Source organism: Hemitrygon akajei, chromosome 28, assembly GCF_048418815.1.
Source record: "Hemitrygon akajei chromosome 28, sHemAka1.3, whole genome shotgun sequence".
Taxonomy (NCBI): Eukaryota; Metazoa; Chordata; class Chondrichthyes; order Myliobatiformes; family Dasyatidae; genus Hemitrygon; species Hemitrygon akajei.
The window spans coordinates 37,739,438-37,766,241 of NC_133151.1; positions in this window are offsets into that span (position 1 = coordinate 37,739,438).

The following is a 26,804-nucleotide window of genomic DNA, read 5'->3' on the forward strand; positions in this document are numbered from 1 at the left end:
AGAGACACACACACAAAGACACACACACACTGACACCCACAGACACACACACTCACACACACAGACACACACACACACGCACACACACACAGACATACACACTCACACACACAAGGACACACACACTCATACACACACACTAACACACACACTCACACACACAGAGACACACACACTCTCACACACAGACACACACTCACACAAACACACAGACACACACACTCACACACAGACACACACACTCACACGCAGACACAAACACTCACACACACAGACACACACACTCACACACACAGACACACACACTCACACGGACACACACACGCACAAACTCAGACACACACATACAGACACACACTCACACACACACAGATACAGACACACACACACACAGACACACACAAACACACACACAGACACCCACACTCACAGGCACACACAGACACACACACAAACACACTTACACAGACATACACTCACACACAGACACACACACACACTGACAGATACACACAGACACACACACACACTTAAACTGACACACACACAGACACAGACACACACACTCGCACAGACACGCACACACAAACACTCACACACACAGTTACACTGACACACAAACAGACACAGACACAGACACGCACACTCGCACAGTAACACTCAGACACAGACATACACACAGACACACACAATCACACACACAGAGACACACAGACAGACACACACACTCACACACACAGACACAGACACACACACTCACACAGACACACTCACAGACACAGACACACACACTCACACACACACAGACACACACACTCACAGACACCCACAGACAAACGCACACACACACTTACACAGACACACACACAGACACAGACACACACACTCACACAGACACACACACACAGACCCAGACAGACACACTCACACACAGACACACACACACACACACACACACACACGCAGACACAAACACTCACACACACAGACACACACACTCACACACACAGACACACACTCACACAAACACACAGACACACACACTCACACACAGACACACACACACACTCACACGCAGACACAAACACTCACACACACAGACACACACACTCACACACACACACACTCACACACAGACACACACACTCACACGGACACACACACGCACACACACAGACACACAACCACACAAACACACAGACACACACACTCACACACAGACACACACACACACTCACACGCAGACACAAACACTCACACACACAGACACACACACTCACACACACACACACTCACACACACAGACACACACACTCACACGGACACACACACGCACAAACTCAGACACACACACAGACACACACTCACACACACAGATACAGACACACACACACACAGACACACACAAACACACACACAGACACCCACACTCACAGGCACACACAGACACACACACAAACACACTTACACAGACATACACTCACACACAGGCACACACACACACACACTGACAGATACACACAGACACACACACACACACTTAAACTGACACACACAGACACAGACACACACACTCGCACAGACACGCACACAGTTACACTGACACACACACAGACACAGACACACACACTTAAACTGACACACACACAGACACACACACTCGCACAGACACGCACACACAAACACTCACACACACAGTTACACTGACACACACACAGACACAGACACACACACTTAAACTGACACACACAGACACACACACTCGCACAGACACGCACACACAAACACTCACACACACAGTTACACTGACACACACACAGACACACACACACACTCACACACACAGACACACACACACACTCACACACACACAGACACACACACTCACACACACAAGAACACACTCACTCATACACACACACTAACACACACACTCACACACACAGAGACACACACACTCTCACACACAGACACACACTCACACAAACACACAGACACACACACTCACACACAGACACACACACACTCACACGCAGACACAAACACTCACACACACAGACACACACACTCACACACACAGACACACACACTCACACGGACACACACACGCACAAACTCAGACACACACATACAGACACACACTCACACACACACACAGATACAGACACACACACACACACAGACACACACAAACACACACACAGACACCCACACTCACAGGCACACACAGACACACACACAAACACACTTACACAGACATACACTCACACACAGACACACACACACACTGACAGATACACACAAACACTCACACACACAGTTACACTGACACACAAACAGACACAGACACAGACACGCACACTCGCACAGTAACACTCAGACACAGACATACACACAGACACACACAATCACACACACAGAGACACACAGACAGACACACACACTCACACACACAGACACAGACACACACACTCACACAGACACACTCACAGACACAGACACACACACTCACACACACAGACACACACACTCACAGACACCCACAGACAAACGCACACACACACTTACACAGACACACACACAGAGACAGACACACACACTAACACAGACACACACACACACTCACACGCAGACACAAACAGTCACACACACAGACACACACAAACACACACACAGACACCCACACTCACAGGCACACACAGACACACACACAAACACACTTACACAGACATACACTCACACACAGACACACACACACTGAAGATACACACGGACACACACACACACTTAAACTGACACACACACAGACACACACACTCGCACAGACACGCACACACAAACACTCACACACACAGTTACACTGACACACACACAGACACAGACACACACACTCACACACACAGACACACACACACAGACACACACACACATACAGACACACACACACTCACACACACACAGACACACACACTGACACACACAGAGACACACCCACAAAGACACACACACACTCACACCCACAGACACACACACTCACACACACAGACACACACACACACTCACACACACACAGACACACACACTCACACACACAAGGACACACACACTCATACACACACACTAACACACACACTCACACACACAGAGACACACACACTCTCACACACAGACACACACTCACACAAACACACAGACACACACACTCACACACAGACACACACACACTCACACGCAGACACAAATACTCACACACACAGACACACACACTCACACACACAGACACACACACTCACACGGACACACACACGCACAAACTCAGACACACACATACAGACACACACTCACACACACACAGATACAGACACACACACACAGACACACACAAACACACACACAGACACCCACACTCACAGGCACACACAGACACACACACAAACACACTTACACAGACATACACTCACACACAGACACACACACACACTGACAGATACACACAGACACACACACACACTTAAGCTGACACACACACAGACACAGACACACACACTCGCACAGACACGCACACACAAACACTCACACACACAGTTACACTGACACACAAACAGACACAGACACAGACACGCACACTCGCACAGTAACACTCAGACACAGACATACACACAGACACACACAATCACACACACAGAGACACACAGACAGACACACACACTCACACACACAGACACAGACACACACACTCACACAGACACACTCACAGACACAGACACACACACTCACACACACAGACACACACACTCACAGACACCCACAGACAAACGCACACACACACTTACACAGACACACACACAGAGACAGACACACACACTAACACAGACACACACACACACTCACACGCAGACACAAACAGTCACACACACAGACACACACAAACACACACACAGACACCCACACTCACAGGCACACACAGACACACACACAAACACACTTACACAGACATACACTCACACACAGACACACACACACTGAAGATACACACGGACACACACACACACTTAAACTGACACACACACAGACACACACACTCGCACAGACACGCACACACAAACACTCACACACACAGTTACACTGACACACACACAGACACAGACACACACACTCACACACACAGACACACACACACAGACACACACACACATACAGACACACACACACTCACACACACACAGACACACACACTGACACACACAGAGACACACCCACAAAGACACACACACTCACACCCACAGACACACACACTCACACACACAGACACACACACACACTCACACACACACAGACACACACACTCACACACACAAGGACACACACACTCATACACACACACTAACACACACACTCACACACACAGAGACACACACACTCTCACACACAGACACACACTCACACAAACACACAGACACACACACTCACACACAGACACACACACACTCACACGCAGACACAAATACTCACACACACAGACACACACACTCACACACACAGACACACACACTCACACGGACACACACACGCACAAACTCAGACACACACATACAGACACACACTCACACACACACAGATACAGACACACACACACAGACACACACAAACACACACACAGACACCCACACTCACAGGCACACACAGACACACACACAAACACACTTACACAGACATACACTCACACACAGACACACACACACACTGACAGATACACACAGACACACACACACACTTAAACTGACACACACACAGACACAGACACACACACTCGCACAGACACGCACACACAAACACTCACACACACAGTTACACTGACACACAAACAGACACAGACACAGACACGCACACTCGCACAGTAACACTCAGACACAGACATACACACAGACACACACAATCACACACACAGAGACACACAGACAGACACACACACTCACACACACAGACACAGACACACACACTCACACAGACACACTCACAGACACAGACACACACACTCACACACACACACACACTCACACACACACAGACACACACACTCACAGACACCCACAGACAAACGCACACACACACTTACACAGACACACACACAGACACAGACACACACACTCACACAGACACACACACACACAGACCCAGACACACACACTCACACACAGACACACACACACACTCACACGCAGACACAAACACTCACACACACAGACACACACACTCACACACACAGACACACACTCACACAAACACACAGACACACACACTCACACACAGACACACACACACACACTCACACGCAGACACAAACACTCACACACACAGACACACACACTCACACACACACACACTCACACACACAGACACACACACTCACACGGACACACAGACGCACAAACTCAGACACACACACAGACACACACTCACACACACACACAGATACAGACACACACACACACAGACACACACAAACACACACACAGACACCCACACTCACAGGCACACACAGACACACACACAAACACACTTACACAGACATACACTCACACACAGACACACACACACACTGACAGATACACACAGACACACACACACACACACTTAAACTGACACACACAGACACAGACACACACACTCGCACAGACACGCACACACAAACACTCACACACACAGTTACACTGACACACACACAGACACAGACACACACACTCACAGACACACACAGACACACAAACAGACACAGACACAGACACGCACACTCGCACAGTAACACTCAGACACAGACATACACACAGACACACACAATCACACACACAGAGACACACAGACAGACACACACACTCACACACACAGACACAGACACACACACTCACACAGACACACTCACAGACACAGACACACACACTCACACACACACACACACTCACACACACAGACACACACACTCACAGACACCCACAGACAAACGCACACACACACTTACACAGACACACACAGACACAGACACACACACTCACACAGACACACACACACAGACACAGACACACACACTCAGACACACACACAGACACACACACACAGTCACTCACTCAGACACAGACACACACTCACACACACACAGACACACACACAGACACAAGCACATAGACACAGACACACACATTCACACACACACACACACAGACACAGACACACACTCACACACACACAGACACACACACACACTCACACACACACAGACACACACACTCACACACACAAGGACACACACACTCATACACACACACTAACACACACACTCACACACACAGAGACACACACACTCTCACACACAGACACACACTCACACAAACACACAGACACACACACTCACACACAGACACACACACACTCACACGCAGACACAAATACTCACACACACAGACACACACACTCACACACACAGACACACACACTCACACGGACACACACACGCACAAACTCAGACACACACATACAGACACACACTCACACACACACAGATACAGACACACACACACAGACACACACAAACACACACACAGACACCCACACTCACAGGCACACACAGACACACACACAAACACACTTACACAGACATACACTCACACACAGACACACACACACACTGACAGATACACACAGACACACACACACACTTAAACTGACACACACACAGACACAGACACACACACTCGCACAGACACGCACACACAAACACTCACACACACAGTTACACTGACACACAAACAGACACAGACACAGACACGCACACTCGCACAGTAACACTCAGACACAGACATACACACAGACACACACAATCACACACACAGAGACACACAGACAGACACACACACTCACACACACAGACACAGACACACACACTCACACAGACACACTCACAGACACAGACACACACACTCACACACACACACACACTCACACACACACAGACACACACACTCACAGACACCCACAGACAAACGCACACACACACTTACACAGACACACACACAGACACAGACACACACACTCACACAGACACACACACACACAGACCCAGACACACACACTCACACACAGACACACACACACACACTCACACGCAGACACAAACACTCACACACACAGACACACACACTCACACACACAGACACACACTCACACAAACACACAGACACACACACTCACACACAGACACACACACACACTCACACGCAGACACAAACACTCACACACACAGACACACACACTCACACACACACACACTCACACACACAGACACACACACTCACACGGACACACAGACGCACAAACTCAGACACACACACAGACACACACTCACACACACACACAGATACAGACACACACACACACAGACACACACAAACACACACACAGACACCCACACTCACAGGCACACACAGACACACACACAAACACACTTACACAGACATACACTCACACACAGACACACACACACACTGACAGATACACACAGACACACACACACACACACTTAAACTGACACACACAGACACAGACACACACACTCGCACAGACACGCACACACAAACACTCACACACACAGTTACACTGACACACACACAGACACAGACACACACACTCACAGACACACACAGACACACAAACAGACACAGACACAGACACGCACACTCGCACAGTAACACTCAGACACAGACATACACACAGACACACACAATCACACACACAGAGACACACAGACAGACACACACACTCACACACACAGACACAGACACACACACTCACACAGACACACTCACAGACACAGACACACACACTCACACACACACACACACTCACACACACAGACACACACACTCACAGACACCCACAGACAAACGCACACACACACTTACACAGACACACACAGACACAGACACACACACTCACACAGACACACACACACAGACACAGACACACACACTCAGACACACACACAGACACACACACACAGTCACTCACTCAGACACAGACACACACTCACACACACACAGACACACACACAGACACAAGCACATAGACACAGACACACACATTCACACACACACACACACAGACACAGACACACACACTCACACACACAGAGACACACACACACTGTCACACACACTCACACACAGATACGGACACAGACACACACACTCACACACAAACAGACACACATACATACAGACACACACACACTCACACGCAGACACAAACACTCACAAACACAGACACACACACACTCACACACGCAGACAGACACACTCACAAAAACACACAGAATACCACAGACACAGACATACACTCACACATACACAGACACACACACTCACACACACCCACAGACACACACACAGACACACTCACAGACACACTTACAGGCACACACACTCACACACACAGACACAGACACACACGCACACACACTCACACACACAGACACACACACGCACTCACACACTGACGCACACACAGACACACACACACTCACACACACAGACACAGACACACACACTCACACAGACACACTCACAGACACAGACACACACACTCACACACACACACACACACTCACACACACACAGACACACACACTCACAGACACCCACAGACAAACGCACACACACACTTACACAGACACACACACAGACACAGACACACACACTCATACAGACACACACAAACACAGACCCAGACACACACACTCAGACACACACACAGACACACACTTACACTGACACACTCACACACAGACACAAACACACAGACACTGAAAAACACACTCACACACACAGACACACACACACAGACACAGACACACACACACACAGACAGACACACTCACCGACACACACAGACAAACGCAGACACACACTTACACAGACACACACACACACAGACACACACACACACTCAGAGACACACACAGACACACTCACACACAGACATATACACACACATTCACAGACACACACACTCACACACAGAGACACACACACAGACACAGACACACACACTCACACAGTCACACACACACACGCACACACACACACACTTACACACACACTCACACACACACACATACACACACACTCACACACACAGACACACACACTCACGCGGACACACACACGCACAGACTCAGACACACACACACAGAGACACACTTACACTGACACACACACACACATAGACACATACACACAGACACACATACACAGACACACACACTCACACAGACACACACACACTTACACACACACACATACACACACACTCACACACAGAGACACACACACTCACACGGACACACACACGCACAGACTCAGACACACACAGAGACACACACTCACACACACACAGACACAGACACACACACTCACACACAAACAGACACACACACAAACACACACACAGAAACACACACTCACAGGCACACACAGACACACACACACAAATACACTTACACAGACCTACACTCACACACAGACACAAACACACAGACACAGACTTACACACACTCACACACACACAGACACAGACACACACACTCACAGACACACACAGACACACATACACACTTACACTGACACACACACAGACACAGACACACACACTCACAGACACACACAGACACACACACAAACACACTTAGACAGACATACACTCACACACAGACACAGACACAGACACAGACTCACACACACTCACACACACACAGACACACACACACACAGACACAGACACACACACTCACACAGACACTCACTCAGACACAGACACACACTCACACACACACAGACACACACACAGACACAAGCACATAGACACAGACACACACATTCACACACACAGAGACACACACACACTGTCACACACACTCACACACAGATACGGACACAGACACACACACACAAACAGACACACACACACACTCACACGCAGACACAAACACTCACAAACACAGACACACACACACTCACACACACACACACTCACACACACAGACAGACACACTCACAAAAACACACAGAATACCACAGACACAGACATACACTCACACATACACACAGACACACACACAGACACACTCACAGACACACTCACAGGCACACACACTCACACACACAGACACAGACACACACGCACACACACTCACACACACAGACACACACACACGCACTCACACACTCACGCACACACAGACACACACACACACAGACACAGACGCACACACACACAGACACACACACACACAGACACAGGCACACACACTCACACACACAGACACACACACAAACACTCACACACACAAACACACACAATCTCACACACAGACACACACTCACAGACACACACACAAAGACACACACACTCACACACACATTCGCACACACAGACACACACAGACACACACACTCAGACACAAAGACACACACACGCACACAGAGACATGCACACACTCTCACACACAGACACAAGCACACACAGACACACACACCAACACACACACAGACACACACACACACAGACACCAACACACACACACACAGACACACACAAACACACACACAGACACCCACACTCACAGTCACACACAGACACACACACAAACACACTTACACAGACATACACTCACACACAGACACACACACACACTGACAGATACACACAGACACACACACACACACTTAAACTGACACACACAGACACAGACACACACACTCGCACAGACACGCACACACAAACACTCACACACACAGTTACACTGACACACACACAGACACAGACACACACACTCACAGACACACACAGACACACAAACAGACACAGACACAGACACGCACACTCGCACAGTAACACTCAGACACAGACATACACACAGACACACACAATCACACACACAGAGACACACAGACAGACACACACACTCACACACACAGACACAGACACACACACTCACACAGACACACTCACAGACACAGACACACACACTCACACACACACACACACTCACACACACAGACACACACACTCACAGACACCCACAGACAAACGCACACACACACTTACACAGACACACACAGACACAGACACACACACTCACACAGACACACACACACAGACACAGACACACACACTCAGACACACACACAGACACACACACACAGTCACTCACTCAGACACAGACACACACTCACACACACACAGACACACACACAGACACAAGCACATAGACACAGACACACACATTCACACACACACACACACAGACACAGACACACACTCACACACACACAGACACACACACACACTCACACACACACAGACACACACACTCACACACACAAGGACACACACACTCATACACACACACTAACACACACACTCACACACACAGAGACACACACACTCTCACACACAGACACACACTCACACAAACACACAGACACACACACTCACACACAGACACACACACACTCACACGCAGACACAAATACTCACACACACAGACACACACACTCACACACACAGACACACACACTCACACGGACACACACACGCACAAACTCAGACACACACATACAGACACACACTCACACACACACAGATACAGACACACACACACAGACACACACAAACACACACACAGACACCCACACTCACAGGCACACACAGACACACACACAAACACACTTACACAGACATACACTCACACACAGACACACACACACACTGACAGATACACACAGACACACACACACACTTAAACTGACACACACACAGACACAGACACACACACTCGCACAGACACGCACACACAAACACTCACACACACAGTTACACTGACACACAAACAGACACAGACACAGACACGCACACTCGCACAGTAACACTCAGACACAGACATACACACAGACACACACAATCACACACACAGAGACACACAGACAGACACACACACTCACACACACAGACACAGACACACACACTCACACAGACACACTCACAGACACAGACACACACACTCACACACACACACACACTCACACACACACAGACACACACACTCACAGACACCCACAGACAAACGCACACACACACTTACACAGACACACACACAGACACAGACACACACACTCACACAGACACACACACACACAGACCCAGACACACACACTCACACACAGACACACACACACACTCACACGCAGACACAAACACTCACACACACAGACACACACACTCACACACACAGACACACACTCACACAAACACACAGACACACACACTCACATACAGACACACACACACACTCACACGCAGACACAAACACTCACACACACAGACACACACACTCACACACACACACACTCACACACACAGACACACACACTCACACGGACACACAGACGCACAAACTCAGACACACACACAGACACACACTCACACACACACACAGATACAGACACACACACACAGACACACACAAACACACACACAGACACCCACACAGGCACACACAGACACACACACAAACACACTTACACAGACATACACTCACACACAGACACACACACACACTGACAGATACACACAGACACACACACACACACACTTAAACTGACACACACAGACACAGACACACACACTCGCACAGACACGCACACACAAACACTCACACACACAGTTACACTGACACACACACAGACACAGACACACACACTCACAGACACACACAGACACACAAACAGACACAGACACAGACACGCACACTCGCACAGTAACACTCAGACACAGACATACACACAGACACACACAATCACACACACAGAGACACACAGACAGACACACACACTCACACACACAGACACAGACACACACACTCACACAGACACACTCACAGACACAGACACACACACTCACACGCACACACACACTCACACACACAGACACACACACTCACAGACACCCACAGACAAACGCACACACACACTTACACAGAAACACACAGACACAGACACACACACTCACACAGACACACACACACAGACACAGACACACACACTCAGACACACACACAGACACACACACACAGTCACTCACTCAGACACAGACACACACTCACACACACACAGACACACACACAGACACAAGCACATAGACACAGACACACACATTCACACACACACACACACAGACACAGACACACACACTCACACACACAGAGACACACACACACTGTCACACACACTCACACACAGATACGGACACAGACACACACACTCACACACAAACAGACACACATACATACAGACACACACACACTCACACGCAGACACAAACACTCACAAACACAGACACACACACACTCACACACGCAGACAGACACACTCACAAAAACACACAGAATACCACAGACACAGACATACACTCACACATACACAGACACACACACTCACACACACCCACAGACACACACACAGACACACTCACAGACACACTTACAGGCACACACACTCACACACACAGACACAGACACACACGCACACACACTCACACACACAGACACACACACGCACTCACACACTGACGCACACACAGACACACACACACTCACACACACAGACACAGACACACACACTCACACAGACACACTCACAGACACAGACACACACACTCACACACACACACACACACTCACACACACACAGACACACACACTCACAGACACCCACAGACAAACGCACACACACACTTACACAGACACACACACAGACACAGACACACACACTCATACAGACACACACAAACACAGACCCAGACACACACACTCAGACACACACACAGACACACACTTACACTGACACACTCACACACAGACACAAACACACAGACACTGAAAAACACACTCACACACACAGACACACACACACAGACACAGACACACACACACACAGACAGACACACTCACCGACACACACAGACAAACGCAGACACACACTTACACAGACACACACACACACAGACACACACACACACTCAGAGACACACACAGACACACTCACACACAGACATATACACACACATTCACAGACACACACACTCACACACAGAGACACACACACAGACACAGACACACACACTCACACAGTCACACACACACACGCACACACACACACACTTACACACACACTCACACACACACACATACACACACACTCACACACACAGACACACACACTCACGCGGACACACACACGCACAGACTCAGACACACACACACAGAGACACACTTACACTGACACACACACACACATAGACACATACACACAGACACACATACACAGACACACACACTCACACAGACACACACACACTTACACACACACACATACACACACACTCACACACAGAGACACACACACTCACACGGACACACACACGCACAGACTCAGACACACACAGAGACACACACTCACACACACACAGACACAGACACACACACTCACACACAAACAGACACACACACAAACACACACACAGAAACACACACTCACAGGCACACACAGACACACACACACAAATACACTTACACAGACCTACACTCACACACAGACACAAACACACAGACACAGACTTACACACACTCACACACACACAGACACAGACACACACACTCACAGACACACACAGACACACATACACACTTACACTGACACACACACAGACACAGACACACACACTCACAGACACACACAGACACACACACAAACACACTTAGACAGACATACACTCACACACAGACACAGACACAGACACAGACTCACACACACTCACACACACACAGACACACACACACACAGACACAGACACACACACTCACACAGACACTCACTCAGACACAGACACACACTCACACACACACAGACACACACACAGACACAAGCACATAGACACAGACACACACATTCACACACACAGAGACACACACACACTGTCACACACACTCACACACAGATACGGACACAGACACACACACACAAACAGACACACACACACACTCACACGCAGACACAAACACTCACAAACACAGACACACACACACTCACACACACACACTCACACACACAGACAGACACACTCACAAAAACACACAGAATACCACAGACACAGACATACACTCACACATACACACAGACACACACACAGACACACTCACAGACACACTCACAGGCACACACACTCACACACACAGACACAGACACACACGCACACACACTCACACACACAGACACACACACACGCACTCACACACTCACGCACACACAGACACACACACACACAGACACAGACGCACACACACACAGACACACACACACACAGACACAGGCACACACACTCACACACACAGACACACACACAAACACTCACACACACAAACACACACAATCTCACACACAGACACACACTCACAGACACACACACAAAGACACACACACTCACACACACATTCGCACACACAGACACACACACAGACACACACACTCAGACACAAAGACACACACACGCACACAGAGACATGCACACACTCTCACACACAGACACAAGCACACACAGACACACACACCAACACACACACAGACACACACACACACAGACACCAACACACACAAACACACACACGCACACTCACAAACACACACACTCACACACACAGACACACACACTCACACACACAGACAGACACACACTCAGAAACAGAGACACACACACTCACTCACACACCCACAAACACACACAGTCACAAATGAACACACACACACACCCACTCACACACACACACACTCACACACATAGACACTCACACACACAGACACACACACACTCACACAAACAGAAACACACACTCACTCACACACACAGACACACTCACACACACAGACACGAACACACACACAGACACACACACTCACACACACAGACACACACACACATACGGACACACACACTCACACACACAGACACACACACTGACACAAACAGAGACACACACACAAAGACACACACACACTCACACACAAAGCCACACACACTCACACACACACTCACACACACAAGGACACACACACTCATACACACACAAACACACACACACACACTCAGAAACACACACACTCACACACACACAGACACACACACTCACACACAGACAGACAGACACTCATAAACAGAGACACACACACTCACTCACACACCCACAAACACACACAGTCACAAATAAACACACACACACTCACACACACACACTCACACGCAGACACAAACACTCACACACACAGACACACACACTCACACGGACACACACACGCACAAACAGACACACACACACAGACACACACTCACACACACACAGATACAGACACACACACACAGACACACACAAACACACACACAGACACCCACACTCACAGGCACACACAGACACACACACAAACACACTTACACAGACATACACTCACACACAGACACACACACACAGTGACAGATACACACAGACACACACACACACTTAAACTGACACACACAGACACAGACACACACACTCGCACAGACACGCACACACAAACACTCACACACACAGTTACACTGACACACAAACAGACACAGACACAGACACGCACACTCGCACAGTAACACTCAGACACAGACATACACACAGACACACACAATCACACACACAGAGACACACAGACAGACACACACACTCACACACACAGACACAGACACACACACACACAGACACACACAAACACACACACAGACACCCACACTCACAGGCACACACAGACACACACACAAACACACTTACACAGACATACACTCACACACAGACACACACACACACTGACAGATACACACAGACACACACACACTTAAACTGACACACACAGACACAGACACACACACTCGCACAGACACGCACACACAAACACTCACACACACAGTTACACTGACACACAAACAGACACAGACACAGACACGCACACTCGCACAGTAACACTCAGACACAGACATACACACAGACACACACAATCACACACACAGACAGACAGACACACTCACACACACAGACACAGACACACACACTCACACAGACACACTCACAGACACAGACACACACACTCACACACACACACACACTCACACACACACACACAGACACACACACTCACAGACACCCACAGACAAACGCACACACACACTTACACAGACACACACACAGACACAGACACACACACTCACACAGATACACACACACAGACCCAGACACACACACTCACACGCAGACACAAACATTCACACACACAGACACACACACTCACACACACAGACACACACTCACACAAACACACAGACACACACACTCACACACAGACACACACACACTCACACGCAGACACAAACACTCACACACACAGACACACACACTCACACACACACACACTCACACACACAGACACACACACTCACACGGACACACACACGCACAAACTCAGACACACACACAGACACACACTCAGACACACACAGATACAGACACACACACTCACACACACAGACACACAGAAACACACACACAGACACCCACACTCACAGGCACACACACACACACACACAAACACACTTACACAGACATGCACTCACACACAGACACACACACACACTGACAGATACACACAGACACACACACACTTAAACTGACACACACACAGACACAGACACACACACTCGCACAGACACGCACACACAAACACTCACACTCACAGTTACACTGACACACACACAGACACAGACACACACACTCACAGACACACACACAGACACAGACACAGACACAGACACGCACACTCGCACAGTAACACTCAGACACAGACATACACACAGACACACACAATCACACACACAGAGACACACAGACAGACACACACACTCACACACACAGACACAGACACACACACTCACACAGACACACTCACAAACACAGACACACACACACACACACACACACACACACTCACACGCACACAGACACACACACTCACAGACACCCACAGACAACCGCACACACACACTTACACAGACACACACACAGACACAGACACACACACTCACACAGACACACACACACAGACACTGACACACACACAGACACACACTTACACTGACACACTCACGCACAGACACAAACACACAGACACTGAAAAACACACTCACACACACAGACACAGACACCCACACTGACACAGACACACACACACAGACACAGTCACACACACTCACACACAAACACCGACACACACACACTTACACTGACAAAGACACAGACACACACACTCACAGACACAAACACACACACTTACACTGACACACACACAGACACAAACACATAGACACAGCCACACACACACACAGACACACACACTCACCGACACACACAGACAAACGCACACACACACTTACACAGACACACACACACACAGACACACACACTCACACACAGAGCCACACACACCCACACACACACACGCACACAGACACAGACACACAGACACAGACACACACACACCGAGACACACTTACACTGACACACACACACACATAGACACAGACACACATACACATACACACACACTCACACAGACACACACACACACACACACACACAGACACACACACTCACACACACACAGACACACACACAGACACACACACAGACACACACACACTCACACACACACAGACACACACACACTCACAGACGCACACACACACACTTACACTGACACACACAGACACAAACACATAGACACAGCCACACAGCCACGCACACACAGACACACACACTCACCGACACACACAGACAAACGCACACACACACTTACACAGACACACACACACACATTCACAGACACACACACTCACACACAGAGACACACACACAGACACAGACACACACACTCACACAGTCACACACACACGCACAGACACACACACACTTACACACACACTCACACACACACATACACACACACTCACACACAGAGACACACACACTCACACGGACACACACACGCACAGACTTAGACACACACACACAGAGACACACTTACACTGACACACACACACACATAGACACAGACACACAGACACACATACACATACACACACACTCACACAGACACACACACACACACACACAGACACACACACTCACACACACACAGACACACACACAGACACACACACACTCACACACACACTCACAGACGCACACACACACACAGAAACACACACACAGACACACACACACTCACACACACACACAAACACACACACTCACACTCACAAGGACACACACACTAACACACACACTCACACACACAGACACACACACACAGACACGCACACACTCACACACACAGAGACACACACACACTGTCACACACACTCACACACAGATACGGACACAGACACACACACTCACACACAAACAGACACACATACATACAGACACACACACTCACACGCAGACACAAACACTCACAAACACAGACACACACACACTCACACACACAGACAGACACACTCACAAAAACACACAGAATACCACAGACACAGACATACACTCACACATACACAGACACACACACTCACACACACCCACAGACACACACACAGACACACTCACAGACACACTTACAGGCACACACACTCACACACACAGACACAGACACACACGCACACACACTCACACACACAGACACACACACGCACTCACACACTGACGCACACACAGACACACACACACACTCACACACACAGACACAGACACACACACTCACACAGACACACTCACAGACACAGACACACACACTCACACACACACACACACACTCACACACACACAGACACACACACTCACAGACACCCACAGACAAACGCACACACACACTTACACAGACACACACACAGACACAGACACACACACTCATACAGACACACACAAACACAGACCCAGACACACACACTCAGACACACACACAGACACACACTTACACTGACACACTCACACACAGACACAAACACACAGACACTGAAAAACACACTCACACACACAGACACACACACACACAGACAGACACACTCACCGACACACACAGACAAACGCAGACACACACTTACACAGACACACACACACACAGACACACACACACACTCAGAGACACACACAGACACACTCACACACAGACATATACACACACATTCACAGACACACACACTCACACACAGAGACACACACACAGACACAGACACACACACTCACACAGTCACACACACACACGCACACACACACACTTACACACACACTCACACACACACACATACACACACACTCACACACACAGACACACACACTCACACGGACACACACACGCACAGACTCAGACACACACACACAGAGACACACTTACACTGACACACACACACACACATAGACACATACACACAGACACACATACACAGACACACACACTCAAACAGACACACACACACTTACACACACACACATACACACACACTCACACACAGAGACACACACACTCACACGGACACACACACGCACAGACACAGACACACACAGAGACACACACTCACACACACACAGACACAGACACACACACTCACACACAAACAGACACACACACAAACACACACACAGAAACACACACTCACAGGCACACACAGACACACACACACAAACACACTTACACAGACCTACACTCACACACAGACACAAACACACAGACACAGACTTACACACACTCACACACACACAGACACAGACACACACACTCACAGACACACACAGACACACATACACACTTACACTGACACACACACAGACACAGACACACACACTCACAGACACACACAGACACACACACAAACACACTTAGACAGACATACACTCACACACAGACACAGACACAGACTCACACACACTCACACACACACAGACACACACACACACAGACACAGACACACACACTCACACAGACACTCACTCAGACACAGACACACACTCACACACACACAGACACACACACAGACACAAGCACATAGACACAGACACACACATTCACACACACAGAGACACACACACACTGTCACACACACTCACACACAGATACGGACACAGACACACACACTCACACACAAACAGACACACACACACACTCACACGCAGACACAAACACTCACAAACACAGACACACACACACACTCACACACACACACACTCACACACACAGACAGACACACTCACAAAAACACACAGAATACCACAGACACAGACATACACTCACACATACACACAGACACACACACAGACACACTCACAGACACACTCACAGGCACACACACTCACACACACAGACACAGACACACACGCACACACACTCACACACACAGACACACACACACGCACTCACACACTCACGCACACACAGACACACACACACACACAGACACAGACGCACACACACACAGACACACACACACACAGACACAGGCACACACACTCACACACACAGACACACACACAAACACTCACACACACAAACACACACAATCTCACACACAGACACACACTCACAGACACACACACAAAGACACACACACTCACACACACATTCGCACACACAGATACACACACAGACACACACACTCAGACACAAAGACACACACACGCACACAGAGACATGCACACACTCTCACACACAGACACAAGCACACACAGACACACACACCAACACACACACAGACACACACACACACAGACACCAACACACACAAACACACACACGCACACTCACAAACACACACACTCACACACACAGACACACACACTCACACACACAGACAGACACACACTCAGAAACAGAGACACACACACTCACTCACACACCCACAAACACACACAGTCACAAATGAACACACACACACACCCACTCACACACACACACACTCACACACATAGACACTCACACACACAGACACACACACACTCACACAAACAGAAACACACACTCACTCACACACACAGACACACTCACACACACAGACACGAACACACACAGACACACACACTCACACACACAGACACACACACACATACGGACACACACACTCACACACACAGACACACACACTGACACACACAGAGACACACACACAAAGACACACACACACTCACACACACAGACACACACACTCACACACACACTCACACACACAAGGACACACACACTCATACACACACAAACACACACACACTCAGAAACACACACACTCACACACACACAGACACACACACTCACACACAGACAGACAGACACTCATAAACAGAGACACACACACTCACTCACACACCCACAAACACACACAGTCACAAATAAACACACACACACTCACACACACACACTCACACGCAGACACAAACACTCACACACACAGACACACACACTCACACGGACACACACACGCACAAACTCAGACACACACACACAGACACACACTCACACACACACAGATACAGACACACACACACAGACACACACAAACACACACACAGACACCCACACTCACAGGCACACACAGACACACACACAAACACACACACAGACATACACTCACACACAGACACACACACACAGTGACAGATACACACAGACACACACACACACTTAAACTGACACACACAGACACAGACACACACACTCGCACAGACACGCACACACAAACACTCACACACACAGTTACACTGACACACAAACAGACACAGACACAGACACGCACACTCGCACAGTAACACTCAGACACAGACATACACACAGACACACACAATCACACACACAGAGACACACAGACAGACACACACACTCACACACACAGACACAGACACACACACACACACAGACACACACAAACACACACACAGACACCCACACTCACAGGCACACACAGACACACACACAAACACACTTACACAGACATACACTCACACACACAGACACACAGAAACACACACACAGACACCCACACTCACAGGCACACACACACACACACACAAACACACTTACACAGACATGCACTCACACACAGACACACACACACACTGACAGATACACACAGACACACACACACTTAAACTGACACACACACAGACACAGACACACACACTCGCACAGACACGCACACACAAACACTCACACTCACAGTTACACTGACACACACACAGACACAGACACACACACTCACAGACACACACACAGACACAGACACAGACACAGACACGCACACTCGCACAGTAACACTCAGACACAGACATACACACAGACACACACAATCACACACACAGAGACACACAGACAGACACACACACTCACACACACAGACACAGACACACACACTCACACAGACACACTCACAAACACAGACACACACACTCACACACACACACACACACTCACACGCACACAGACACACACACTCACAGACACCCACAGACAACCGCACACACACACTTACACAGACACACACACAGACACAGACACACACACTCACACAGACACACACACACAGACACTGACACACACACAGACACACACTTACACTGACACACTCACACACAGACACAAACACACAGACACTGAAAAACACACTCACACACACAGACACAGACACCCACACTGACACAGACACACACACACAGACACAGTCACACACACTCACACACAAACACCGACACACACACACTTACACTGACAAAGACACAGACACACACACTCACAGACACAAACACACACACTTACACTGACACACACACAGACACAAACACATAGACACAGCCACACACACACACAGACACACACACTCACCGACACACACAGACAAACGCACACACACACTTACACAGACACACACACACACAGACACACACACTCACACACAGAGCCACACACACCCACACACACACACGCACACAGACACAGACACACACACACCGAGACACACTTACACTGACACACACACACACATAGACACAGACACACATACACATACACACACACTCACACAGACACACACACACACACACACACACAGACACACACACTCACACACACACAGACACACACACAGACACACACACAGACACACACACACTCACACACACACAGACACACACACACTCACAGACGCACACACACACACTTACACTGACACACACACAGACACAAACACATAGACACAGCCACACAGCCACGCACACACAGACACACACACTCACCGACACACACAGACAAACGCACACACACACTTACACAGACACACACACACACATTCACAGACACACACACTCACACACAGAGACACACACACAGACACAGACACACACACTCACACAGTCACACACACACGCACAGACACACACACACTTACACACACACTCACACACACACATACACACACACTCACACACAGAGACACACACACTCACACGGACACACACACGCACAGACTTAGACACACACACACAGAGACACACTTACACTGACACACACACACACATAGACACAGACACACAGACACACATACACATACACACACACTCACACAGACACACACACACACACACACAGACACACACACTCACACACACACAGACACACACACAGACACACACACACTCACACACACACTCACAGACGCACACACACACACAGAAACACACACACAGACACACACACACACTCACACACACACACAAACACACACACTCACACTCACAAGGACACACACACTAACACACACACTCACACACACAGACACACACACACAGACACGCACACACTCACACACACAGAGACACACACACACTGTCACACACACTCACACACAGATACGGACACAGACACACACACTCACACACAAACAGACACACATACATACAGACACACACACTCACACGCAGACACAAACACTCACAAACACAGACACACACACACTCACACACACAGACAGACACACTCACAAAAACACACAGAATACCACAGACACAGACATACACTCACACATACACAGACACACACACTCACACACACCCACAGACACACACACAGACACACTCACAGACACACTTACAGGCACACACACTCACACACACAGACACAGACACACACGCACACACACTCACACACACAGACACACACACGCACTCACACACTGACGCACACACAGACACACACACACACTCACACACACAGACACAGACACACACACTCACACAGACACACTCACAGACACAGACACACACACTCACACACACACACACACACTCACACACACACAGACACACACACTCACAGACACCCACAGACAAACGCACACACACACTTACACAGACACACACACAGACACAGACACACACACTCATACAGACACACACAAACACAGACCCAGACACACACACTCAGACACACACACAGACACACACTTACACTGACACACTCACACACAGACACAAACACACAGACACTGAAAAACACACTCACACACACAGACACACACACACACAGACAGACACACTCACCGACACACACAGACAAACGCAGACACACACTTACACAGACACACACACACACAGACACACACACACACTCAGAGACACACACAGACACACTCACACACAGACATATACACACACATTCACAGACACACACACTCACACACAGAGACACACACACAGACACAGACACACACACTCACACAGTCACACACACACACGCACACACACACACTTACACACACACTCACACACACACACATACACACACACTCACACACACAGACACACACACTCACACGGACACACACACGCACAGACTCAGACACACACACACAGAGACACACTTACACTGACACACACACACACACATAGACACATACACACAGACACACATACACAGACACACACACTCACACAGACACACACACACTTACACACACACACATACACACACACTCACACACAGAGACACACACACTCACACGGACACACACACGCACAGACACAGACACACACAGAGACACACACTCACACACACACAGACACAGACACACACACTCACACACAAACAGACACACACACAAACACACACACAGAAACACACACTCACAGGCACACACAGACACACACACACAAACACACTTACACAGACCTACACTCACACACAGACACAAACACACAGACACAGACTTACACACACTCACACACACACAGACACAGACACACACACTCACAGACACACACAGACACACATACACACTTACACTGACACACACACAGACACAGACACACACACTCACAGACACACACAGACACACACACAAACACACTTAGACAGACATACACTCACACACAGACACAGACACAGACTCACACACACTCACACACACACAGACACACACACACACAGACACAGACACACACACTCACACAGACACTCACTCAGACACAGACACACACTCACACACACACAGACACACACACAGACACAAGCACATAGACACAGACACACACATTCACACACACAGAG